This window comes from Clavelina lepadiformis, chromosome 4 (assembly GCF_947623445.1).
Source record: "Clavelina lepadiformis chromosome 4, kaClaLepa1.1, whole genome shotgun sequence".
NCBI lineage: Eukaryota > Metazoa > Chordata > Ascidiacea > Aplousobranchia > Clavelinidae > Clavelina > Clavelina lepadiformis.
The window spans coordinates 20,694,271-20,713,497 of NC_135243.1; the positions used below are offsets into that span (position 1 = coordinate 20,694,271).

Genomic DNA, 19,227 nt, shown 5'->3' on the forward strand with positions numbered 1-19,227 from the left:
CAGACATTCAAGCTTCATCAAGTGACACAGCAGCCACGTTTCATATGGTAGTAACGATCGTATTCATTTCTGTTTTGTTTTTCAGGCAACATGGAACGCAACGTAAGGGAAAACTTTTGAACATTTTTGAGTCACTTGCATATAAGCGAACGAAGCATTTTCCATGTCTCTGTGGCGCAATAGGTTAGCGCGTTCGGCTGTTAACCGAAAGGTTGGTGGTTCGAGCCCACCCAGGGACGTCTTTAGGAGAGTTTTACGAACAACAAACTCTTCATGTTAAAGACATTTTATACCTAGAAACGGTGCTTTTGTTCTAAACGACAAGTCTTAATTTAAACGCTGTCAAGTTTAAGGCCCCCCACAGCCGCAACATTTCAAGCTAAAGAGTGGAGTATAAATCAAGCGCCTGCTGAAAGTTGGAAAACTGGTGAAATTCATCATGTCAAAAGGAAAAAGGGGGCACCCGGATTTGAACCGAAGACCTCTCGATCTGCAGTCGAATGCTCTACCACTGAGCTATACCCCCTTTACATTCACTTTCAGTAGTCATACGTTTTCGATATTACAATCTCATTTTGTAAAGTATATAAAATTATTTAAAACACCATCCTTTATTTACCAACTCGATAAAAGAGTGAAGTGACTCTACTGGGTGTGGGACTCGAACCCACGCGGACAGATGTCCATTGGAACTTAAGTCCAACGCCTTAACCGCTCGGCCAACCCAGTCATGGTCTGAAACTTGAGCGGTTTTGAATAGGTTTAGGATTAAAAGGAAAACGAAGTTAGTTCATTTATACATTTCATTCATTGCCTTATCGATTTAGTGGAGAAGTCGGAAGAGTGATACGAGCACGGGCAGGATACAACCGTTCGTACATTTTCGAAAGGGTGTTAATAAAATTTTACACTATTCGAACAGATCATCTAAAATTATAAATCAAAAGAGAGAAAACCTCGGGAGTATCAGGCAGGATGGCCGATTGGTCTATGACGCTGCGTTCAGGTTGCAGTCTCCTTTGGAGACGCGGGTTCGAATCCCGCTTCTGTCAGGTATAACTTTTGCAGCGCTTCCATTTTGTTATTAAAGGTTCGATTTCATTCTACTTTATACTTGCTTGGTCGTCGCCCGGCTAGCTCAGTCGGTAGAGCGTTGGACTCTTAATCCAACGGTCGTGGGTTCGAGCCCCACGTTGGGCGTCTTTTGTTGTTATTGCTTAAATAGACACTCTTTACTTACCAGAATGAATGCAACTTCAAAATGCAACTGTGGTATGAACTTAAACAATTGAATTATTGTGTTTCTTGAATAGTGATATGATAAAAACCTAGCAGATAATAATCAATCGGAGGAATCAAATTGAAGTAGAAATCTTGCTGATATGTAACCCTACATAACGAGCAGGTACACCTCACGTCAGCATCCATTGGTGGAAATTGAAACGTACGCTTATGCTTGCTACTATGCCGTTTCAGAAGAACTTTAAGCCTAATCTAATTCAGATGAAATCTAATCAACCAACTCAGCTTGCGACACAGGTGATAAATCTTCTGGTTGAATATGTGACGCCGCAGAAAAAGAATAATTGCCGTCGGTTTCAAACCTAAGGAAACAAATTATAAATCCAGCAAAGCTGCAAAGCAAGATAACTTTTTCCGTTCGGAGTTCCACCAGGTACAGTACAAATAATCCTAACCTTCAGTGTATAGTTGACAGACATTCAAGCTTCATCAAGTGACACAGCAGCCACGTTTCATATGGTAGTAACGATCGTATTCATTTCTGTTTTGTTTTTCAGGCAACATGGAACGCAACGTAAGGGAAAACTTTTGAACATTTTTGAGTCACTTGCATATAAGCAAACGAAGCATTTTCCATGTCTCTGTGGCGCAATAGGTTAGCGCGTTCGGCTGTTAACCGAAAGGTTGGTGGTTCGAGCCCACCCAGGGACGTCTTTAGGAGAGTTTTACGAACAACAAACTCTTCATGTTAAAGACATTTTATACCTAGAAACGGTGCTTTTGTTCTAAACGACAAGTCTTAATTTAAACGCTGTCAAGTTTAAGGCCCCCCACAGCCGCAACATTTCAAGCTAAAGAGTGGAGTATAAATCAAGCGCCTGCTGAAAGTTGGAAAACTGGTGAAATTCATCATGTCAAAAGGAAAAAGGGGGCACCCGGATTTGAACCGAAGACCTCTCGATCTGCAGTCGAATGCTCTACCACTGAGCTATACCCCCTTTACATTCACTTTCAGTAGTCATACGTTTTCGATATTACAATCTCATTTTGTAAAGTATATAAAATTATTTAAAACACCATCCTTTATTTGCCAACTCGATAAAAGAGTGAAGTGACTCTACTGGGTGTGGGACTCGAACCCACGCGGACAGATGTCCATTGGAACTTAAGTCCAACGCCTTAACCGCTCGGCCAACCCAGTCATAGTCTGAAACTTGAGCGGTTTTGCATAGCTTTAGGATTAAATTGAAAACGAAGTTAGTTCATTTATACATTTCATTCATTGCCTTATCGATTTAGTGGAGAGGTCGGAAGAGTGATACAAGCACGGGCAGGATACAACCGTTCGTACATTTTCGAAAAGGTATTAATAAAATTTTACACTATTCGAACAGATCATCTAAAATTATAAATCAAAAGAGAGAAAACCTCGGGAGTATCAGGCAGGATGGCCGAGTGGTCTATGGCGCTGCGTTCAGGTCGCAGTCTCCTTTGGAGGCGCGGGTTCGAATCCCGCTTCTGTCAGATATAACTTTTGCAGCGCTTCCATTTTGTTGTTAAAGGTTCGATTTCATTCTACTTTATACTTGCTTGGTCGTCGCCCGGCTAGCTCAGTCGGTAGAGCGTTGGACTCTTAATCCAACGGTCGTGGGTTCGAGCCCCACGTTGGGCGTCTTTTGTTGTTATTGCTTAAATAGACACTCTTTACTTACCAGAATGAATGCAACTTCAAAATGCAACTGTGGTATGAACTTAAACAATTGAATTATTGTGTTTCTTGAATAGTGATATGATAAAAACCTAGCAGATAATAATCAATCGGAGGAATCAAATTGAAGTAGAAATCTTGCTGATATGTAACCCTACATAACGAGCAGGTACACCTCACGTCAGCATCCATTGGTGGAAATTGAAACGTACGCTTATGCTTGCTACTATGCCGTTTCAGAAGAACTCTAAGCCTAATCTAATTCAGATGAAATCTAATCAACCAACTCAGCTTGCGACACAGGTGATAAATCTTCTGGTTGAATATGTGACGCCGCAGAAAAAGAATAATTGCCGTCGGTTTCAAACCTAAGGAAACAAATTATAAATCCAGCAAAGCTGCAAAGCAAGATAACTTTTTCCGTTCGGAGTTCCACCAGGTACAGTACAAATAATCCTAACCTTCAGTGTATAGTTGACAGACATTCAAGCTTCATCAAGTGACACAGCAGCCACGTTTCATATGGTAGTAACGATCGTATTCATTTCTGTTTTGTTTTTCAGGCAACACGGAACGCAACATAGGGGAAAACTTTGAACATTCTTGATTCACTTGTATCTAAGCGAACGAAGCATTTTCCATGTCTCTGTGGCGCAATAGGTTAGCGCGTTCGGCTGTTAACCGAAAGGTTGGTGGTTCGAGCCCACCCAGGGACGTCTTTAGGAGAGTTTTACGAACAACAAACTCTTCATGTTAAAGACATTTTATACCTAGAAACGGTGCTTTTGTTCTAAACGACAAGTCTTAATTTAAACGCTGTTAAGTTTAAGGCCCCCCACAGCCGCAACATTTCAAGCTAAAGAGTGGAGTATAAATCAAGCGCCTGCTGAAAGTTGGAAAACTGGTGAAATTCATCATGTCAAAGGAAAAAGGGGGCACCCGGATTTGAACCGAAGACCTCTCGATCTGCAGTCGAATGCTCTACCACTGAGCTATACCCCCTTTACATTCACTTTCAGTAGTCATACGTTTTCGATATTACAATCTCATTTTGTAAAGTATATAAAATTGTTTAAAACACCATCCTTTATTTGCCAACTCGATAAAAGAGTGAAGTGACTCTACTGGGTGTGGGACTCGAACCCACGCGGACAGATGTCCATTGGAACTTAAGTCCAACGCCTTAACCGCTCGGCCAACCCAGTCATGGTCTGAAACTTGAGCGGTTTTGCATAGCTTTAGGATTAAATTGAAAACGAAGTTAGTTCATTTATACACTTCATTCATTGCCTTATCGATTTAGTGGAGAGGTCGGAAGAGTGATACGAGCACGGGCAGGATACAACCGTTCGTACATTTTCGAAAGGGTATTAATAAAATTTTACGCTATTCGAACAGATCATCTAAAATTATAAATCAAAAGAGAGAAAACCTCGGGAGTATCAGGCAGGATGGCCGAGTGGTCTATGGCGCTGCGTTCAGGTCGCAGTCTCCTTTGGAGGCGCGGGTTCGAATCCCGCTTCTGTCAGGTATAACTTTTGCAGCGCTTCCATTTTGTTGTTAAAGGTTCGATTTCATTCTACTTTATACTTGCTTGGTCGTCGCCCGGCTAGCTCAGTCGGTAGAGCGTTGGACTCTTAATCCAACGGTCGTGGGTTCGAGCCCCACGTTGGGCGTCTTTTGTTGTTATTGCTTAAATAGACACTCTTTACTTACCAGAATGAATGCAACTTCAAAATGCAACTGTGGTATGAACTTAAACAATTGAATTATTGTGTTTCTTGAATAGTGATATGATAAAAACCTAGCAGATAATAATCAATCGGAGGAATCAAATTGAAGTAGAAATCTTGCTGATATGTAACCCTACATAACGAGCAGGTACACCTCACGTCAGCATCCATTGGTGGAAATTGAAACGTACGCTTATGCTTGCTACTATGCCGTTTCAGAAGAACTTTAAGCCTAATCTAATTCAGATGAAATCTAATCAACCAACTCAGCTTGCGACACAGGTGATAAATCTTCTGGTTGAATATGTGACGCCGCAGAAAAAGAATAATTGCCGTCGGTTTCAAACCTAAGGAAACAAATTATAAATCCAGCAAAGCTGCAAAGCAAGATAACTTTTTCCGTTCGGAGTTCCACCAGGTACAGTACAAATAATCCTAACCTTCAGTGTATAGTTTACAGACATTCAAGCTTCATCAAGTGACACAGCAGCCACGTTTCATATGGTAGTAACGATCGTATTCATTTCTGTTTTGTTTTTCAGGCAACACGGAACGCAACATAGGGGAAAACTTTGAACATTCTTGATTCACTTGCATCTAAGCGAACGAAGCATTTTCCATGTCTCTGTGGCGCAATAGGTTAGCGCGTTCGGCTGTTAACCGAAAGGTTGGTGGTTCGAGCCCACCCAGGGACGTCTTTAGGAGAGTTTTACGAACAACAAACTCTTCATGTTAAAGATATTTTATACCTAGAAACGGTGCTTTTGTTCTAAACGACAAGTCTTAATTTAAACGCTGTTAAGTTTAAGGCCCCCCACAGCCGCAACATTTCAAGCTAAAGAGTGGAGTATAAATCAAGCGCCTGCTGAAAGTTGGAAAACTGGTGAAATTCATCATGTCAAAAGGAAAAAGGGGGCACCCGGATTTGAACCGAAGACCTCTCGATCTGCAGTCGAATGCTCTACCACTGAGCTATACCCCCTTTACATTCACTTTCAGTAGTCATACGTTTTCGATATTACAATCTCATTTTGTAAAGTATATAAAATTATTTAAAACACCATCCTTTATTTGCCAACTCGATAAAAGATGAAGTGACTCTACTGGGTGTGGGACTCGAACCCACGCGGACAGATGTCCATTGGAACTTAAGTCCAACGCCTTAACCGCTCGGCCAACCCAGTCATGGTCTGAAACTTGAGCGGTTTTGGGTAGCTTTAGGATTAAATTGAAAACGAAGTTAGTTCATTTATACATTTCATTCATTGCCTTATCGATTTAGTGGAGAGGTCGGAAGAGTGATACGAGCACGGGCAGGATACAACCGTTCGTACATTTTCGAAAGGGTGTTAATAAAATTTTACACTATTCGAACAGATCATCTAAAATTATAAATCAAAAGAGAGGAAACCTCGGGAGTATCAGGCAGGATGGCCGATTGGTCTATGACGCTGCGTTAAGGTTGCAGTCTCCTTTGGAGACGCGGGTTCGAATCCCGCTTCTGTCAGGTATAACTTTTGCAGCGCTTCCATTTTGTTATTAAAGGTTCGATTTCATTCTACTTTATACTTGCTTGGTCGTCGCCCGGCTAGCTCAGTCGGTAGAGCGTTGGACTCTTAATCCAACGGTCGTGGGTTCGAGCCCCACGTTGGGCGTCTTTTATTGTTATCGCTTAAATAGACACTCCTTACTTACCAGAATGAATGCAACTTCAAAATGCAACTGTGGTATGAACTTAAACAATTGAATTATTGTGTTTCTTGAATAGTGATGTGATAAAAACCTAGCAGATAATCAATCGGAGGAATCAAATTGCAGTGGAAATCTTGCTGATACGTAACCCTACAAAACGAGCAGATACACCTCACGTCAGCATCCATTGGTTGAAATTGAAACGTACGCTTATGCTTGCTACTATGCCGTTTCAGAAGAACTCTAAGCCTAATCTAATTCAGATGAAATCTAATCAACCAACTCAGCTTGCGACACAGGTGATAAATCTTCTGGTTGAATATGTGACGCCGCAGAAAAAGAATAATTGCCGTCGGTTTCAAACCTAAGGAAACAAATTATAAATCCAGCAAAGCTGCAAAGCAAGATAACTTTTTCCGTTCGGAGTTCCACCAGGTACAGTACAAATAATCCTAACCTTCAGTGTATAGTTGACAGACATTCAAGCTTCATCAAGTGACACAGCAGCCACGTTTCATATGGTAGTAACGATCGTATTCATTTCTGTTTTGTTTTTCAGGCAACACGGAACGCAACATAGGGGAAAACTTTGAACATTCTTGATTCACTTGTATCTAAGCGAACGAAGCATTTTCCATGTCTCTGTGGCGCAATAGGTTAGCGCGTTCGGCTGTTAACCGAAAGGTTGGTGGTTCGAGCCCACCCAGGGACGTCTTTAGGAGAGTTTTACGAACAACAAACTCTTCATGTTAAAGACATTTTATACCTAGAAACGGTGCTTTTGTTCTAAACGACAAGTCTTAATTTAAACGCTGTTAAGTTTAAGGCCCCCCACAGCCGCAACATTTCAAGCTAAAGAGTGGAGTATAAATCAAGCGCCTGCTGAAAGTTGGAAAACTGGTGAAATTCATCATGTCAAAGGAAAAAGGGGGCACCCGGATTTTAACCGAAGACCTCTCGATCTGCAGTCGAATGCTCTACCACTGAGCTATACCCCCTTTACATTCACTTTCAGTAGTCATACGTTTTCGATATTACAATCTCATTTTGTAAAGTATATAAAATTATTTAAAACACCATCCTTTATTTGCCAACTCGATAAAAGAGTGAAGTGACTCTACTGGGTGTGGGACTCGAACCCACGCGGACAGATGTCCATTGGAACTTAAGTCCAACGCCTTAACCGCTCGGCCAACCCAGTCATGGTCTGAAACTTGAGCGGTTTTGCATAGCTTTAGGATTAAATTGAAAACGAAGTTAGTTCATTTATACACTTCATTCATTGCCTTATCGATTTAGTGGAGAGGTCGGAAGAGTGATACGAGCACGGGCAGGATACAACCGTTCGTACATTTTCGAAAGGGTATTAATAAAATTTTACGCTATTCGAACAGATCATCTAAAATTATAAATCAAAAGAGAGAAAACCTCGGGAGTATCAGGCAGGATGGCCGAGTGGTCTATGGCGCTGCGTTCAGGTCGCAGTCTCCTTTGGAGGCGCGGGTTCGAATCCCGCTTCTGTCAGGTATAACTTTTGCAGCGCTTCCATTTTGTTGTTAAAGGTTCGATTTCATTCTACTTTATACTTGCTTGGTCGTCGCCCGGCTAGCTCAGTCGGTAGAGCGTTGGACTCTTAATCCAACGGTTGTGGGTTCGAGCCCCACGTTGGGCGTCTTTTGTTGTTATTGCTTAAATAGACACTCTTTACTTACCAGAATGAATGCAACTTCAAAATGCAACTGTGGTATGAACTTAAACAATTGAATTATTGTGTTTCTTGAATAGTGATATGATAAAAACCCTAGCAGATAATCAATCGGAGGTATCAAATTGCAGTGGAAATCTTGCTGATATGTAACCCTACAAAACGAGCAGGTACACCTCACGTCAGCATTCATTGGTTGAAATTGAAACGTACGCTTATGCTTGCTACTATGCCGTTTTAGAAGAACTCTAAGCCTAATCTAATTCAGATGAAATCTATTCAACCAACTCAGCTTGCGACACAGGTGATAAATCTTCTGGTTGAATATGTGAGGCCGCAGAAAAAGAATAATTGCCGTCGGTTTCAAACCTAAGGAAACAAATTATAAATCCAGCAAAGCTGCAAAGCAAGATAACTTTTTCCGTTCGGAGTTCCACCAGGTACAGTACAAATAATCCTAACCTTCAGTGTATAGTTTACAGACATTCAAGCTTCATCAAGTGACACAGCAGCCACGTTTCATATGGTAGTAACGATCGTATTCATTTCTGTTTTGTTTTTCAGGCAACACGGAACGCAACATAGGGGAAAACTTTGAACATTCTTGATTCACTTGCATCTAAGCGAACGAAGCATTTTCCATGTCTCTGTGGCGCAATAGGTTAGCGCGTTCGGCTGTTAACCGAAAGGTTGGTGGTTCGAGCCCACCCAGGGACGTCTTTAGGAGAGTTTTACGAACAACAAACTCTTCATGTTAAAGACATTTTATACCTAGAAACGGTGCTTTTGTTCTAAACGACAAGTCTTAATTTAAACGCTGTTAAGTTTAAGGCCCCCCACAGCCGCAACATTTCAAGCTAAAGAGTGGAGTATAAATCAAGCGCCTGCTGAAAGTTGGAAAACTGGTGAAATTCATCATGTCAAAAGGAAAAAGGGGGCACCCGGATTTGAACCGAAGACCTCTCGATCTGCAGTCGAATGCTCTACCACTGAGCTATACCCCCTTTACATTCACTTTCAGTAGTCATACGTTTTCGATATTACAATCTCATTTTGTAAAGTATATAAAATTATTTAAAACACCATCCTTTATTTGCCAACTCGATAAAAGAGTGAAGTGACTCTACTGGGTGTGGGACTCGAACCCACGCGGACAGATGTCCATTGGAACTTAAGTCCAACGCCTTAACCGCTCGGCCAACCCAGTCATGGTCTGAAACTTGAGCGGTTTTGGGTAGCTTTAGGATTAAATTGAAAACGAAGTTAGTTCATTTATACATTTCATTCATTGCCTTATCGATTTAGTGGAGAGGTCGGAAGAGTGATACGAGCACGGGCAGGATACAACCGTTCGTACATTTTCGAAAGGGTGTTAATAAAATTTTACACTATTCGAACAGATCATCTAAAATTATAAATCAAAAGAGAGGAAACCTCGGGAGTATCAGGCAGGATGGCCGATTGGTCTATGACGCTGCGTTAAGGTTGCAGTCTCCTTTGGAGACGCGGGTTCGAATCCCGCTTCTGTCAGGTATAACTTTTGCAGCGCTTCCATTTTGTTATTAAAGGTTCGATTTCATTCTACTTTATACTTGCTTGGTCGTCGCCCGGCTAGCTCAGTCGGTAGAGCGTTGGACTCTTAATCCAACGGTCGTGGGTTCGAGCCCCACGTTGGGCGTCTTTTATTGTTATCGCTTAAATAGACACTCCTTACTTACCAGAATGAATGCAACTTCAAAATGCAACTGTGGTATGAACTTAAACAATTGAATTATTGTGTTTCTTGAATAGTGATATGATAAAAACCTAGCAGATAATCAATCGGAGGAATCAAATTGCAGTGGAAATCTTGCTGATACGTAACCCTACAAAACGAGCAGATACACCTCACGTCAGCATCCATTGGTTGAAATTGAAACGTACGCTTATGCTTGCTACTATGCCGTTTCAGAAGAACTCTAAGCCTAATCTAATTCAGATGAAATCTAATCAACCAACTCAGCTTGCGACACAGGTGATAAATCTTCTGGTTGAATATGTGACGCCGCAGAAAAAGAATAATTGCCGTCGGTTTCAAACCTAAGGAAACAAATTATAAATCCAGCAAAGCTGCAAAGCAAGATAACTTTTTCCGTTCGGAGTTCCACCAGGTACAGTACAAATAATCCTAACCTTCAGTGTATAGTTGACAGACATTCAAGCTTCATCAAGTGACACAGCAGCCACGTTTCATATGGTAGTAACGATCGTATTCATTTCTGTTTTGTTTTTCAGGCAACACGGAACGCAACATAGGGGAAAACTTTGAACATTCTTGATTCACTTGCATCTAAGCGAACGAAGCATTTTCCATGTCTCTGTGGCGCAATAGGTTAGCGCGTTCGGCTGTTAACCGAAAGGTTGGTGGTTCGAGCCCACCCAGGGACGTCTTTAGGAGAGTTTTACGAACAACAAACTCTTCATGTTAAAGACATTTTATACCTAGAAACGGTGCTTTTGTTCTAAACGACAAGTCTTAATTTAAACGCTGTCAAGTTTAAGGCCCCCCACAGCCGCAACATTTCAAGCTAAAGAGTGGAGTATAAATCAAGCGCCTGCTGAAAGTTGGAAAACTGGTGAAATTCATCATGTCAAAAGGAAAAAGGGGGCACCCGGATTTGAACCGAAGACCTCTCGATCTGCAGTCGAATGCTCTACCACTGAGCTATACCCCCTTTACATTCACTTTCAGTAGTCATACGTTTTCGATATTACAATCTCATTTTGTAAAGTATATAAAATTATTTAAAACACCATCCTTTATTTGCCAACTCGATAAAAGAGTGAAGTGACTCTACTGGGTGTGGGACTCGAACCCACGCGGACAGATGTCCATTGGAACTTAAGTCCAACGCCTTAACCGCTCGGCCAACCCAGTCATGGTCTGAAACTTGAGCGGTTTTGGGTAGCTTTAGGATTAAATTGAAAACGAAGTTAGTTCATTTATACATTTCATTCATTGCCTTATCGATTTAGTGGAGAGGTCGGAAGAGTGATACGAGCACGGGCAGGATACAACCGTTCGTACATTTTCGAAAGGGTGTTAATAAAATTTTACACTATTCGAACAGATCATCTAAAATTATAAATCAAAAGAGAGAAAACCTCGGGAGTATCAGGCAGGATGGCCGATTGGTCTATGACGCTGCGTTCAGGTTGCAGTCTCCTTTGGAGACGCGGGTTCGAATCCCGCTTCTGTCAGGTATAACTTTTGCAGCGCTTCCATTTTGTTGTTAAAGGTTCGATTTCATTCTACTTTATACTTGCTTGGTCGTCGCCCGGCTAGCTCAGTCGGTAGAGCGTTGGACTCTTAATCCAACGGTCGTGGGTTCGAGCCCCACGTTGGGCGTCTTTTGTTGTTATTGCTTAAATAGACACTCTTTACTTACCAGAATGAATGCAACTTCAAAATGCAACTGTGGTATGAACTTAAACAATTGAATTATTGTGTTTTTTGAATAGTGATATGATAAAATCCTAGCAGATAATAATCAATCGGAGGAATCAAATTGAAGTAGAAATCTTGCTGATATGTAACCCTACATAACGAGCAGGTACACCTCACGTCAGCATCCATTGGTGGAAATTGAAACGTACGCTTATGCTTGCTACTATGCCGTTTCAGAAGAACTCTAAGCCTAATCTAATTCAGATGAAATCTAATCAACCAACTCAGCTTGCGACACAGGTGATAAATCTTCTGGTTGATTATGTGACGCCGCAGAAAAAGAATAATTGCCGTCGGTTTCAAACCTAAGGAAACAAATTATAAATCCAGCAAAGCTGCAAAGCAAGATAACTTTTTCCGTTCGGAGTTCCACCAGGTACAGTACAAATAATCCTAACCTTCAGTGTATAGTTGACAGACATTCAAGCTTCATCAAGTGACACAGCAGCCACGTTTCATATGGTAGTAACGATCGTATTCATTTCTGTTTTGTTTTTCAGGCAACACGGAACGCAACATAGGGGAAAACTTTGAACATTCTTGATTCACTTGTATCTAAGCGAACGAAGCATTTTCCATGTCTCTGTGGCGCAATAGGTTAGCGCGTTCGGCTGTTAACCGAAAGGTTGGTGGTTCGAGCCCACCCAGGGACGTCTTTAGGAGAGTTTTACGAACAACAAACTCTTCATGTTAAAGACATTTTATACCTAGAAACGGTGCTTTTGTTCTAAACGACAAGTCTTAATTTAAACGCTGTTAAGTTTAAGGCCCCCCACAGCCGCAACATTTCAAGCTAAAGAGTGGAGTATAAATCAAGCGCCTGCTGAAAGTTGGAAAACTGGTGAAATTCATCATGTCAAAAGGAAAAAGGGGGCACCCGGATTTGAACCGAAGACCTCTCGATCTGCAGTCGAATGCTCTACCACTGAGCTATACCCCCTTTACATTCACTTTCAGTAGTCATACGTTTTCGATATTACAATCTAATTTTGTAAAGTATATAAAATTATTTAAAACACCATCCTTTATTTGCCAACTCGATAAAAGAGTGAAGTGACTCTACTGGGTGTGGGACTCGAACCCACGCGGACAGATGTCCATTGGAACTTAAGTCCAACGCCTTAACCGCTCGGCCAACCCAGTCATGGTCTGAAACTTGAGCGGTTTTGCATAGCTTTAGGATTAAATTGAAAACGAAGTTAGTTCATTTATACACTTCATTCATTGCCTTATCGATTTAGTGGAGAGGTCGGAAGAGTGATACGAGCACGGGCAGGATACAACCGTTCGTACATTTTCAAAAGGGTATTAATAAAATTTTACGCTATTCGAACAGATCATCTAAAATTATAAATCAAAAGAGAGAAAACCTCGGGAGTATCAGGCAGGATGGCCGAGTGGTCTATGGCGCTGCGTTCAGGTCGCAGTCTCCTTTGGAGGCGCGGGTTCGAATCCCGCTTCTGTCAGGTATAACTTTTGCAGCGCTTCCATTTTGTTGTTAAAGGTTCGATTTCATTCTACTTTATACTTGCTTGGTCGTCGCCCGGCTAGCTCAGTCGGTAGAGCGTTGGACTCTTAATCCAACGGTTGTGGGTTCGAGCCCCACGTTGGGCGTCTTTTGTTGTTATTGCTTAAATAGACACTCTTTACTTACCAGAATGAATGCAACTTCAAAATGCAACTGTGGTATGAACTTAAACAATTGAATTATTGTGTTTCTTGAATAGTGATATGATAAAAACCCTAGCAGATAATCAATCGGAGGTATCAAATTGCAGTGGAAATCTTGCTGATATGTAACCCTACAAAACGAGCAGGTACACCTCACGTCAGCATCCATTGGTTGAAATTGAAACGTACGCTTATGCTTGCTACTATGCCGTTTCAGAAGAACTCTAAGCCTAATCTAATTCAGATGAAATCTAATCAACCAACTCAGCTTGCGACACAGGTGATAAATCTTCTGGTTGAATATGTGACGCCGCAGAAAAAGAATAATTGCCGTCGGTTTCAAACCTAAGGAAACAAATTATAAATCCAGCAAAGCTGCAAAGCAAGATAACTTTTTCCGTTCGGAAATCCACCCGGTACAGTACAAATAATCCTAACCTTCAGTGTATAGTTGACAGACATTCAAGCTTCATCAAGTGACACAGCAGCCACGTTTCATATGGTAGTAACGATCGTATTCATTTCTGTTTTGTTTTTCAGGCAACATGGAACGCAACGTAAGGGAAAACTTTTGAACATTTTTGAGTCACTTGCATATAAGCAAACGAAGCATTTTCCATGTCTCTGTGGCGCAATAGGTTAGCGCGTTCGGCTGTTAACCGAAAGGTTGGTGGTTCGAGCCCACCCAGGGACGTCTTTAGGAGAGTTTTACGAACAACAAACTCTTCATGTTAAAGACATTTTATACCTAGAAACGGTGCTTTTGTTCTAAACGACAAGTCTTAATTTAAACGCTGTCAAGTTTAAGGCCCCCCACAGCCGCAACATTTCAAGCTAAAGAGTGGAGTATAAATCAAGCGCCTGCTGAAAGTTGGAAAACTGGTGAAATTCATCATGTCAAAAGGAAAAAGGGGGCACCCGGATTTGAACCGAAGACCTCTCGATCTGCAGTCGAATGCTCTACCACTGAGCTATACCCCCTTTACATTCACTTTCAGTAGTCATACGTTTTCGATATTACAATCTCATTTTGTAAAGTATATAAAATTATTTAAAACACCATCCTTTATTTACCAACTCGATAAAAGAGTGAAGTGACTCTACTGGGTGTGGGACTCGAACCCACGCGGACAGATGTCCATTGGAACTTAAGTCCAACGCCTTAACCGCTCGGCCAACCCAGTCATGGTCTGAAACTTGAGCGGTTTTGAATAAGTTTAGGATTAAAAGGAAAACGAAGTTAGTTCATTTATACATTTCATTCATTGCCTTATCGATTTAGTGGAGAGGTCGGAAGAGTGATACAAGCACGGGCAGGATACAACCGTTCGTACATTTTCGAAAGGGTGTTAATAAAATTTTACACTATTCGAACAGATCATCTAAAATTATAAATCAAAAGAGAGAAAACCTCGGGAGTATCAGGCAGGATGGCCGATTGGTCTATGACGCTGCGTTCAGGTTGCAGTCTCCTTTGGAGACGCGGGTTCGAATCCCGCTTCTGTCAGGTATAACTTTTGCAGCGCTTCCATTTTGTTATTAAAGGTTCGATTTCATTCTACTTTATACTTGCTTGGTCGTCGCCCGGCTAGCTCAGTCGGTAGAGCGTTGGACTCTTAATCCAACGGTCGTGGGTTCGAGCCCCACGTTGGGCGTCTTTTATTGTTATCGCTTAAATAGACACTCCTTACTTACCAGAATGAATGCAACTTCAAAATGCAACTGTGGTATGAACTTAAACAATTGAATTATTGTGTTTCTTGAATAGTGATATGATAAAAACCTAGCAGATAATCAATCGGAGGAATCAAATTGCAGTGGAAATCTTGCTGATACGTAACCCTACAAAACGAGCAGATACACCTAACGTCAGCATCCATTGGTTGAAATTGAAACGTACGCTTATGCTTGCTACTATGCCGTTTCAGAAGAACTCTAAGCCTAATCTAATTCAGATGAAATCTAATCAACCAACTCAGCTTGCGACACAGGTGATAAATCTTCTGGTTGAATATGTGACGCCGCAGAAAAAGAATAATTGCCGTCGGTTTCAAACCTAAGGAAACAAATTATAAATCCAGCAAAGCTGCAAAGCAAGATAACTTTTTCCGTTCGGAGTTCCACCAGGTACAGTACAAATAATCCTAACCTTCAGTGTATAGTTGACAGACATTCAAGCTTCATCAAGTGACACAGCAGCCACGTTTCATATGGTAGTAACGATCGTATTCATTTCTGTTTTGTTTTTCAGGCAACACGGAACGCAACATAGGGGAAAACTTTGAACATTCTTGATTCACTTGCATCTAAGCGAACGAAGCATTTTCCATGTCTCTGTGGCGCAATAGGTTAGCGCGTTCGGCTGTTAACCGAAAGGTTGGTGGTTCGAGCCCACCCAGGGACGTCTTTAGGAGAGTTTTACGAACAACAAACTCTTCATGTTAAAGACATTTTATACCTAGAAACGGTGCTTTTGTTCTAAACGACAAGTCTTAATTTAAACGCTGTCAAGTTTAAGGCCCCCCACAGCCGCAACATTTCAAGCTAAAGAGTGGAGTATAAATCAAGCGCCTGCTGAAAGTTGGAAAACTGGTGAAATTCATCATGTCAAAAGGAAAAAGGGGGCACCCGGATTTGAACCGAAGACCTCTCGATCTGCAGTCGAATGCTCTACCACTGAGCTATACCCCCTTAACATTTACTTTCAGTAGTCATACGTTTTCGATATTACAATCTCATTTTGTAAAGTATATAAAATTATTTAAAACACCATCCTTTATTTGCCAACTCGATAAAAGAGTGAAGTGACTCTACTGGGTGTGGGACTCGAACCCACGCGGACAGATGTCCATTGGAACTTAAGTCCAACGCCTTAACCGCTCGACCAACCCAGTCATGGTCTGAAACTTGAGCGGTTTTGCATAGCTTTAGGATTAAATTGAAAACGAAGTTAGTTCATTTATACATTTCATTCATTGCCTTATCGATTTAGTGGAGAGGTCGGAAGAGTGATACGAGCACGGGCAGGATACAACCGTTCTTACATTTTCGAAAAGGTATTAATAAAATTTTACACTATTTGAACAGATCATCTAAAATTATAAATCAAAAGAGAGAAAACCTCGGGAGTATCAGGCAGGATGGCCGAGTGGTCTATGGCGCTGCGTTCAGGTCGCAGTCTCCTTTGGAGGCGCGGGTTCGAATCCCGCTTCTGTCAGGTATAACTTTTGCAGCGCTTCCATTTTGTTGTTAAAGGTTCGATTTCATTCTACTTTATACTTGCTTGGTCGTCGCCCGGCTAGCTCAGTCGGTAGAGCGTTGGACTCTTAATCCAACGGTTGTGGGTTCGAGCCCCACGTTGGGCGTCTTTTGTTGTTATTGCTTAAATAGACACTCTTTACTTACCAGAATGAATGCAACTTCAAAATGCAACTGTGGTATGAACTTAAACAATTGAATTATTGTGTTTCTTGAATAGTGATATGATAAAAACCCTAGCAGATAATCAATCGGAGGTATCAAATTGCAGTGGAAATCTTGCTGATATGTAACCCTACAAAACGAGCAGATACACCTCACGTCAGCATCCATTGGTTGAAATTGAAACGTACGCTTATGCTTGCTACTATGCCGTTTCAGAAGAACTCTAAGCCTAATCTAATTCAGATGAAATCTAATCAACCAACTCAGCTTGCGACACAGGTGATAAATCTTCTGGTTGAATATGTGACGCCGCAGAAAAAGAATAATTGCCGTCGGTTTCAAACCTAAGGAAACAAATTATAAATCCAGCAAAGCTGCAAAGCAAGATAACTTTTTCCGTTCGGAGTTCCACCAGGTACAGTACAAATAATCCTAACCTTCAGTGTATAGTTGACAGACATTCAAGCTTCATCAAGTGACACAGCAGCCACGTTTCATATGGTAGTAACGATCGTATTCATTTCTGTTTTGTTTTTCAGGCAACACGGAACGCAACATAGGGGAAAACTTTGAACATTCTTGATTCACTTGCATCTAAGCGAACGAAGCATTTTTCATGTCTCTGTGGCGCAATAGGTTAGCGCGTTCGGCTGTTAACCGAAAGGTTGGTGGTTCGAGCCCACCCAGGGACGTCTTTAGGAGAGTTTTACGAACAACAAACTCTTCATGTTAAACACATTTTATACCTAGAAACGGTGCTTTTGTTCTAAACGACAAGTCTTAATTTAAACGCTGTCAAGTTTAAGGCCCCCCACAGCCGCAACATTTCAAGCTAAAGAGTGGAGTATAAATCAAGCGCCTGCTGAAAGTTGGAAAACTGGTGAAATTCATCATGTCAAAAGGAAAAAGGGGGCACCCGGATTTGAACCGAAGACCTCTCGATCTGCAGTCGAATGCTCTACCACTGAGCTATACCCCCTTTACATTCACTTTCAGTAGTCATACGTTTTCGATATTACAATCTCATTTTGTAAAGTATATAAAATTATTTAAAACACCATCCTTTATTTGCCAACTCGATAAAAGAGTGAAGTGACTCTACTGGGTGTGGGACTCGAACCCACGCGGACAGATGTCCATTGGAACTTAAGTCCAACGCCTTAACCGCTCGGCCAACCCAGTCATGGTCTGAAACTTGAGCGGTTTTGCATAGCTTTAGGATTAAATTGAAAACGAAGTTAGTTCATTTATACATTTCATTCATTGCCTTATCGATTTAGTGGAGAGGTCGGAAGAGTGATACGAGCACGGGCAGGATACAACCGTTCGTACATTTTCGAAAAGGTATTAATAAAATTTTACACTATTCGAACAGATCATCTAAAATTATAAATCAAAAGAGAGAAAACCTCGGGAGTATCAGGCAGGATGGCCGAGTGGTCTATGGCGCTGCGTTCAGGTCGCAGTCTCCTTTGGAGGCGCGGGTTCGAATCCCGCTTCTGTCAGATATAACTTTTGCAGCGCTTCCATTTTGTTGTTAAAGGTTCGATTTCATTCTACTTTATACTTGCTTGGTCGTCGCCCGGCTAGCTCAGTCGGTAGAGCGTTGGACTCTTAATCCAACGGTCGTGGGTTCGAGCCCCACGTTGGGCGTCTTTTGTTGTTATTGCTTAAATAGACACTCTTTACTTACCAGAATGAATGCAACTTCAAAATGCAACTGTGGTATGAACTTAAACAATTGAATTATTGTGTTTCTTGAATAGTGATATGATAAAAACCTAGCAGATAATAATCAATCGGAGGAATCAAATTGAAGTAGAAATCTTGCTGATATGTAACCCTACATAACGAGCAGGTACACCTCACGTCAGCATCCATTGGTAGAAATTGAAACGTACGCTTATGCTTGCTACTATGCCGTTTCAGAAGAACTCTAAGCCTAATCTAATTCAGATGAAATCTAATCAACCAACTCAGCTTGCGACACAGGTGATAAATCTTCTGGTTGAATATGTGACGCCGCAGAAAAAGAATAATTGCCGTCGGTTTCAAACCTAAGGAAACAAATTATAAATCCAGCAAAGCTGCAAAGCAAGATAACTTTTTCCGTTCGGAGTTCCACCAGGTACAGTACAAATAATCCTAACCTTCAGTGTATAGTTGACAGACATTCAAGCTTCATCAAGTGACACAGCAGCCACGTTTCATATGGTAGTAACGATCGTATTCATTTCTGTTTTGTTTTTCAGGCAACACGGAACGCAACATAGGGGAAAACTTTGAACATTCTTGATTCACTTGCATCTAAGCGAACGAAGCATTTTCCATGTCTCTGTGGCGCAATAGGTTAGCGCGTTCGGCTGTTAACCGAAAGGTTGGTGGTTCGAGCCCACCCAGGGACGTCTTTAGGAGAGTTTTACGAACAACAAACTCTTCATGTTAAAGACATTTTATACCTAGAAACGGTGCTTTTGTTCTAAACGACAAGTCTTAATTTAAACGCTGTTAAGTTTAAGGCCCCCCACAGCCGCAACATTTCAAGCTAAAGAGTGGAGTATAATTC

The 19,227-nt window shown here is 41.4% G+C and overlaps 51 non-coding genes across 51 annotated transcripts; 29 read left to right on the forward strand and 22 right to left on the reverse strand.

The window, feature by feature from the left end:
* The first annotated feature begins 165 nt into the window (after window positions 1-165).
* Window positions 166-239, forward strand: Trnan-guu (transfer RNA asparagine (anticodon GUU)). Its single transcript has one exon. It is a non-coding gene; the product is annotated as a tRNA-Asn (tRNA).
* Window positions 240-454: 215 nt separating this feature from the next.
* Trnac-gca (transfer RNA cysteine (anticodon GCA)) lies at window positions 455-526 on the reverse strand. Its single transcript has one exon. It is a non-coding gene; the product is annotated as a tRNA-Cys (tRNA).
* A 120-nt stretch (window positions 527-646) lies between these two features.
* On the reverse strand, window positions 647-729 carry Trnal-uaa (transfer RNA leucine (anticodon UAA)). Its single transcript has one exon. It is a non-coding gene; the product is annotated as a tRNA-Leu (tRNA).
* A 398-nt stretch (window positions 730-1,127) lies between these two features.
* Window positions 1,128-1,200, forward strand: Trnak-cuu (transfer RNA lysine (anticodon CUU)). Its single transcript has one exon. It is a non-coding gene; the product is annotated as a tRNA-Lys (tRNA).
* A 679-nt stretch (window positions 1,201-1,879) lies between these two features.
* Trnan-guu (transfer RNA asparagine (anticodon GUU)) lies at window positions 1,880-1,953 on the forward strand. Its single transcript has one exon. It is a non-coding gene; the product is annotated as a tRNA-Asn (tRNA).
* A 215-nt stretch (window positions 1,954-2,168) lies between these two features.
* Trnac-gca (transfer RNA cysteine (anticodon GCA)) lies at window positions 2,169-2,240 on the reverse strand. The gene has a single exon. It is a non-coding gene; the product is annotated as a tRNA-Cys (tRNA).
* Window positions 2,241-2,360: 120 nt separating this feature from the next.
* Trnal-uaa (transfer RNA leucine (anticodon UAA)) lies at window positions 2,361-2,443 on the reverse strand. Its single transcript has one exon. It is a non-coding gene; the product is annotated as a tRNA-Leu (tRNA).
* A 240-nt stretch (window positions 2,444-2,683) lies between these two features.
* Window positions 2,684-2,766, forward strand: Trnal-cag (transfer RNA leucine (anticodon CAG)). Its single transcript has one exon. It is a non-coding gene; the product is annotated as a tRNA-Leu (tRNA).
* Window positions 2,767-2,841: 75 nt separating this feature from the next.
* Trnak-cuu (transfer RNA lysine (anticodon CUU)) lies at window positions 2,842-2,914 on the forward strand. The gene has a single exon. It is a non-coding gene; the product is annotated as a tRNA-Lys (tRNA).
* A 678-nt stretch (window positions 2,915-3,592) lies between these two features.
* Window positions 3,593-3,666, forward strand: Trnan-guu (transfer RNA asparagine (anticodon GUU)). The gene has a single exon. It is a non-coding gene; the product is annotated as a tRNA-Asn (tRNA).
* A 214-nt stretch (window positions 3,667-3,880) lies between these two features.
* On the reverse strand, window positions 3,881-3,952 carry Trnac-gca (transfer RNA cysteine (anticodon GCA)). Its single transcript has one exon. It is a non-coding gene; the product is annotated as a tRNA-Cys (tRNA).
* Window positions 3,953-4,072: 120 nt separating this feature from the next.
* Window positions 4,073-4,155, reverse strand: Trnal-uaa (transfer RNA leucine (anticodon UAA)). The gene has a single exon. It is a non-coding gene; the product is annotated as a tRNA-Leu (tRNA).
* Window positions 4,156-4,395: 240 nt separating this feature from the next.
* Trnal-cag (transfer RNA leucine (anticodon CAG)) lies at window positions 4,396-4,478 on the forward strand. The gene has a single exon. It is a non-coding gene; the product is annotated as a tRNA-Leu (tRNA).
* A 75-nt stretch (window positions 4,479-4,553) lies between these two features.
* On the forward strand, window positions 4,554-4,626 carry Trnak-cuu (transfer RNA lysine (anticodon CUU)). The gene has a single exon. It is a non-coding gene; the product is annotated as a tRNA-Lys (tRNA).
* A 678-nt stretch (window positions 4,627-5,304) lies between these two features.
* On the forward strand, window positions 5,305-5,378 carry Trnan-guu (transfer RNA asparagine (anticodon GUU)). Its single transcript has one exon. It is a non-coding gene; the product is annotated as a tRNA-Asn (tRNA).
* A 215-nt stretch (window positions 5,379-5,593) lies between these two features.
* Trnac-gca (transfer RNA cysteine (anticodon GCA)) lies at window positions 5,594-5,665 on the reverse strand. The gene has a single exon. It is a non-coding gene; the product is annotated as a tRNA-Cys (tRNA).
* A 119-nt stretch (window positions 5,666-5,784) lies between these two features.
* On the reverse strand, window positions 5,785-5,867 carry Trnal-uaa (transfer RNA leucine (anticodon UAA)). The gene has a single exon. It is a non-coding gene; the product is annotated as a tRNA-Leu (tRNA).
* Window positions 5,868-6,265: 398 nt separating this feature from the next.
* On the forward strand, window positions 6,266-6,338 carry Trnak-cuu (transfer RNA lysine (anticodon CUU)). Its single transcript has one exon. It is a non-coding gene; the product is annotated as a tRNA-Lys (tRNA).
* A 675-nt stretch (window positions 6,339-7,013) lies between these two features.
* Trnan-guu (transfer RNA asparagine (anticodon GUU)) lies at window positions 7,014-7,087 on the forward strand. Its single transcript has one exon. It is a non-coding gene; the product is annotated as a tRNA-Asn (tRNA).
* A 214-nt stretch (window positions 7,088-7,301) lies between these two features.
* Trnac-gca (transfer RNA cysteine (anticodon GCA)) lies at window positions 7,302-7,373 on the reverse strand. The gene has a single exon. It is a non-coding gene; the product is annotated as a tRNA-Cys (tRNA).
* Window positions 7,374-7,493: 120 nt separating this feature from the next.
* On the reverse strand, window positions 7,494-7,576 carry Trnal-uaa (transfer RNA leucine (anticodon UAA)). Its single transcript has one exon. It is a non-coding gene; the product is annotated as a tRNA-Leu (tRNA).
* A 240-nt stretch (window positions 7,577-7,816) lies between these two features.
* Window positions 7,817-7,899, forward strand: Trnal-cag (transfer RNA leucine (anticodon CAG)). The gene has a single exon. It is a non-coding gene; the product is annotated as a tRNA-Leu (tRNA).
* A 75-nt stretch (window positions 7,900-7,974) lies between these two features.
* Window positions 7,975-8,047, forward strand: Trnak-cuu (transfer RNA lysine (anticodon CUU)). The gene has a single exon. It is a non-coding gene; the product is annotated as a tRNA-Lys (tRNA).
* Window positions 8,048-8,723: 676 nt separating this feature from the next.
* Window positions 8,724-8,797, forward strand: Trnan-guu (transfer RNA asparagine (anticodon GUU)). The gene has a single exon. It is a non-coding gene; the product is annotated as a tRNA-Asn (tRNA).
* Window positions 8,798-9,012: 215 nt separating this feature from the next.
* On the reverse strand, window positions 9,013-9,084 carry Trnac-gca (transfer RNA cysteine (anticodon GCA)). Its single transcript has one exon. It is a non-coding gene; the product is annotated as a tRNA-Cys (tRNA).
* A 120-nt stretch (window positions 9,085-9,204) lies between these two features.
* Trnal-uaa (transfer RNA leucine (anticodon UAA)) lies at window positions 9,205-9,287 on the reverse strand. The gene has a single exon. It is a non-coding gene; the product is annotated as a tRNA-Leu (tRNA).
* Window positions 9,288-9,685: 398 nt separating this feature from the next.
* On the forward strand, window positions 9,686-9,758 carry Trnak-cuu (transfer RNA lysine (anticodon CUU)). The gene has a single exon. It is a non-coding gene; the product is annotated as a tRNA-Lys (tRNA).
* A 675-nt stretch (window positions 9,759-10,433) lies between these two features.
* Trnan-guu (transfer RNA asparagine (anticodon GUU)) lies at window positions 10,434-10,507 on the forward strand. The gene has a single exon. It is a non-coding gene; the product is annotated as a tRNA-Asn (tRNA).
* Window positions 10,508-10,722: 215 nt separating this feature from the next.
* Window positions 10,723-10,794, reverse strand: Trnac-gca (transfer RNA cysteine (anticodon GCA)). The gene has a single exon. It is a non-coding gene; the product is annotated as a tRNA-Cys (tRNA).
* Window positions 10,795-10,914: 120 nt separating this feature from the next.
* Trnal-uaa (transfer RNA leucine (anticodon UAA)) lies at window positions 10,915-10,997 on the reverse strand. Its single transcript has one exon. It is a non-coding gene; the product is annotated as a tRNA-Leu (tRNA).
* A 398-nt stretch (window positions 10,998-11,395) lies between these two features.
* On the forward strand, window positions 11,396-11,468 carry Trnak-cuu (transfer RNA lysine (anticodon CUU)). The gene has a single exon. It is a non-coding gene; the product is annotated as a tRNA-Lys (tRNA).
* Window positions 11,469-12,146: 678 nt separating this feature from the next.
* Trnan-guu (transfer RNA asparagine (anticodon GUU)) lies at window positions 12,147-12,220 on the forward strand. Its single transcript has one exon. It is a non-coding gene; the product is annotated as a tRNA-Asn (tRNA).
* Window positions 12,221-12,435: 215 nt separating this feature from the next.
* Window positions 12,436-12,507, reverse strand: Trnac-gca (transfer RNA cysteine (anticodon GCA)). The gene has a single exon. It is a non-coding gene; the product is annotated as a tRNA-Cys (tRNA).
* Window positions 12,508-12,627: 120 nt separating this feature from the next.
* Window positions 12,628-12,710, reverse strand: Trnal-uaa (transfer RNA leucine (anticodon UAA)). Its single transcript has one exon. It is a non-coding gene; the product is annotated as a tRNA-Leu (tRNA).
* Window positions 12,711-12,950: 240 nt separating this feature from the next.
* Trnal-cag (transfer RNA leucine (anticodon CAG)) lies at window positions 12,951-13,033 on the forward strand. The gene has a single exon. It is a non-coding gene; the product is annotated as a tRNA-Leu (tRNA).
* Window positions 13,034-13,108: 75 nt separating this feature from the next.
* On the forward strand, window positions 13,109-13,181 carry Trnak-cuu (transfer RNA lysine (anticodon CUU)). The gene has a single exon. It is a non-coding gene; the product is annotated as a tRNA-Lys (tRNA).
* Window positions 13,182-13,858: 677 nt separating this feature from the next.
* On the forward strand, window positions 13,859-13,932 carry Trnan-guu (transfer RNA asparagine (anticodon GUU)). Its single transcript has one exon. It is a non-coding gene; the product is annotated as a tRNA-Asn (tRNA).
* A 215-nt stretch (window positions 13,933-14,147) lies between these two features.
* Trnac-gca (transfer RNA cysteine (anticodon GCA)) lies at window positions 14,148-14,219 on the reverse strand. Its single transcript has one exon. It is a non-coding gene; the product is annotated as a tRNA-Cys (tRNA).
* A 120-nt stretch (window positions 14,220-14,339) lies between these two features.
* Window positions 14,340-14,422, reverse strand: Trnal-uaa (transfer RNA leucine (anticodon UAA)). The gene has a single exon. It is a non-coding gene; the product is annotated as a tRNA-Leu (tRNA).
* A 398-nt stretch (window positions 14,423-14,820) lies between these two features.
* Window positions 14,821-14,893, forward strand: Trnak-cuu (transfer RNA lysine (anticodon CUU)). The gene has a single exon. It is a non-coding gene; the product is annotated as a tRNA-Lys (tRNA).
* A 675-nt stretch (window positions 14,894-15,568) lies between these two features.
* Window positions 15,569-15,642, forward strand: Trnan-guu (transfer RNA asparagine (anticodon GUU)). The gene has a single exon. It is a non-coding gene; the product is annotated as a tRNA-Asn (tRNA).
* Window positions 15,643-15,857: 215 nt separating this feature from the next.
* Window positions 15,858-15,929, reverse strand: Trnac-gca (transfer RNA cysteine (anticodon GCA)). Its single transcript has one exon. It is a non-coding gene; the product is annotated as a tRNA-Cys (tRNA).
* A 120-nt stretch (window positions 15,930-16,049) lies between these two features.
* Window positions 16,050-16,132, reverse strand: Trnal-uaa (transfer RNA leucine (anticodon UAA)). The gene has a single exon. It is a non-coding gene; the product is annotated as a tRNA-Leu (tRNA).
* Window positions 16,133-16,372: 240 nt separating this feature from the next.
* Window positions 16,373-16,455, forward strand: Trnal-cag (transfer RNA leucine (anticodon CAG)). The gene has a single exon. It is a non-coding gene; the product is annotated as a tRNA-Leu (tRNA).
* A 75-nt stretch (window positions 16,456-16,530) lies between these two features.
* Window positions 16,531-16,603, forward strand: Trnak-cuu (transfer RNA lysine (anticodon CUU)). Its single transcript has one exon. It is a non-coding gene; the product is annotated as a tRNA-Lys (tRNA).
* Window positions 16,604-17,279: 676 nt separating this feature from the next.
* On the forward strand, window positions 17,280-17,353 carry Trnan-guu (transfer RNA asparagine (anticodon GUU)). The gene has a single exon. It is a non-coding gene; the product is annotated as a tRNA-Asn (tRNA).
* A 215-nt stretch (window positions 17,354-17,568) lies between these two features.
* Window positions 17,569-17,640, reverse strand: Trnac-gca (transfer RNA cysteine (anticodon GCA)). Its single transcript has one exon. It is a non-coding gene; the product is annotated as a tRNA-Cys (tRNA).
* A 120-nt stretch (window positions 17,641-17,760) lies between these two features.
* Window positions 17,761-17,843, reverse strand: Trnal-uaa (transfer RNA leucine (anticodon UAA)). Its single transcript has one exon. It is a non-coding gene; the product is annotated as a tRNA-Leu (tRNA).
* Window positions 17,844-18,083: 240 nt separating this feature from the next.
* Window positions 18,084-18,166, forward strand: Trnal-cag (transfer RNA leucine (anticodon CAG)). Its single transcript has one exon. It is a non-coding gene; the product is annotated as a tRNA-Leu (tRNA).
* A 75-nt stretch (window positions 18,167-18,241) lies between these two features.
* Trnak-cuu (transfer RNA lysine (anticodon CUU)) lies at window positions 18,242-18,314 on the forward strand. Its single transcript has one exon. It is a non-coding gene; the product is annotated as a tRNA-Lys (tRNA).
* Window positions 18,315-18,992: 678 nt separating this feature from the next.
* On the forward strand, window positions 18,993-19,066 carry Trnan-guu (transfer RNA asparagine (anticodon GUU)). Its single transcript has one exon. It is a non-coding gene; the product is annotated as a tRNA-Asn (tRNA).
* The last annotated feature ends 161 nt before the right edge of the window (window positions 19,067-19,227 follow it).